The sequence below is a fragment of the Chiloscyllium plagiosum genome, chromosome 28 (assembly GCF_004010195.1).
Source record: "Chiloscyllium plagiosum isolate BGI_BamShark_2017 chromosome 28, ASM401019v2, whole genome shotgun sequence".
Classification (NCBI taxonomy): Eukaryota; Metazoa; Chordata; class Chondrichthyes; order Orectolobiformes; family Hemiscylliidae; genus Chiloscyllium; species Chiloscyllium plagiosum.
This window is the reverse complement of record NC_057737.1, coordinates 47137865-47139621: the sequence shown is the minus strand read 5'-3', so window position 1 is coordinate 47139621 and position 1757 is coordinate 47137865. Positions and strand designations below refer to the sequence as shown.

At 45.0% G+C, this 1757-nt stretch overlaps 1 protein-coding gene and 1 long non-coding RNA gene across 5 annotated transcripts in view; one reads left to right on the top strand and one right to left on the bottom strand.

Moving 5' to 3' along the window:
- Positions 1–1025, bottom strand: part of LOC122564174 — an 18621-nt gene extending 17596 nt beyond the window's left edge. Inside the window, exon 1 of the long non-coding RNA XR_006315834.1 lies at positions 728–1025. This is a non-coding gene — a long non-coding RNA (uncharacterized LOC122564174). The remainder of the gene's footprint in view (positions 1–727) is intronic.
- The window catches only part of rabep1 (rabaptin, RAB GTPase binding effector protein 1), a 106772-nt gene that overhangs the window by 5122 nt on the left and 99893 nt on the right, over positions 1–1757 (top strand). The gene's annotated exons all lie outside the window — the stretch shown is intronic.

Below are 1757 nucleotides of genomic sequence, written 5' to 3'. Positions count from 1 at the left end.
TTGGACGATGACCTGGTGTTGAGAGATTTTTAACTTGATGTGCCTGAACCCCTCCACGCCACCCCACCCCCATGAATCTGTTCTGCAAGACGATGCAGGGCCCTACCATTAATGGTACAAGTCCTGCCCTTGTTTTAGCAAAATGCAATCCCTTGCCTTTATCTCTTGCTCTCTCAGACACACACACACCCTAACACTCTCACCATCACACAGGCTTATATTCCATCTCACACACATTTCATTAGCATGTATGCGCAAACTCGCATACGCACGCATATACACTCCTGCAGATACAGTCACACATAAGGGCGGCACGGTGGCACAGTGGTTAGCACTGCTGCCTCACAGCACCAGAGACCCGGGTTCAATTCCCGCCTCAGGCGACTGACTGTGTGGAGTTTGCATGTTCTCCCCGTTTCTGCGTGGGTTTCCTCCGGGTGCTCCGGTTTCCTCCCACAGTCCAAAGATGTGCAGGTCAGGTGAATTGGCCATGCTAAATTGCCCGTAGTGTTAGGTAAGGGGTAAATGTAGGGGTATGGGTGGGTTGCGCTTCGGCGGGTCGGTGTGGACTTGTTGGGCCGAAGGGCCTGTTTTCACACTAAGTAATCTAATCTAATCTAAGTCAATGGAGTGAACTTCCATTTGCAGAATTATATTTGCAGATATATTCATTTTTGCTCAAACATCATACAAACTGCAGACAGTCAATCCATGTAATATTTATAACTTTGGTTAGTAGAACCAGTCTGATTCAAGATTGGGATACAGACACTTTTGTGCAGTATCTGAGCTGCGATGTCACCTATTTTTATAAAACCTTAAATCATCTCAAGAAGGTGAATTAAAAGTAGTTTGGGGGATTACCTATTAATGAATTGAAACGTGCAACCCATACTAAAAGATGAAAGATTAATCTGCAATATAGATTTGTTTAATATGTCCCATCTGTTGCATGACACTGTGATCATTTGCTATAAATTCTGTGTCTTATGACCCTGCTCCACAGCTACCTGAGGAAGCACTCTGAAAGCTCATGCTTACAAATAAACCTGTTGGACTATTAGCTGGTGTTGTGTGATTTTTAACATTATCCACCCCAGTCCAACACCGGCACCTCCACATCGTTTCCAGTGGACACAGCCCACACTTCCCAGTGCTGCCAGGAAACTGTACAATGCCGATGACATGATGTAGTACCTGCACTCTTGAAAAATTGACAATTTCTGACAATGCTGGCTACTCATTCACTGCTGCAACCAATACACAACATTGGAAACATAGAACAGGAGGCTGTAAGAAATGGGCACAGCAGGACAGGCATCAGAGAAGCAGGAAAATCAATGTTGCCCGAAAAATGTCGATTTTCCTGCTCCTTGGATGCTGCCTGACCTGCTGTGCTTTGCCAGCACCACTCTAATCTTGACTCTGATCTCCAGCATCAGCAGTTCTCACTTTCACCTGTAAGAAATGAGTAGTTTAAAAACAAAAAACAGTTGCAGTTCAAAGCTCTCAACGAGAGTCTGAGATCGGCATGAAGCTCAGGTAATCTTTATTGCGACCCAACTTCGTAACAGCTTCAGAATCTCTCAGCAGAAAGGCGTAGAAAAAGTAGAAATTTTTTAAAAACACCTCAAGGCCAAAAAGCACACACCCCCTCCAACCCCTCACCTGCTTCATTATTGGTCACTTCCCAGTTGACCCTTTGTAATTGGATCCTTGGTACAGCCTTAACCCGGAGAAAGTATTGCCTCACTCAG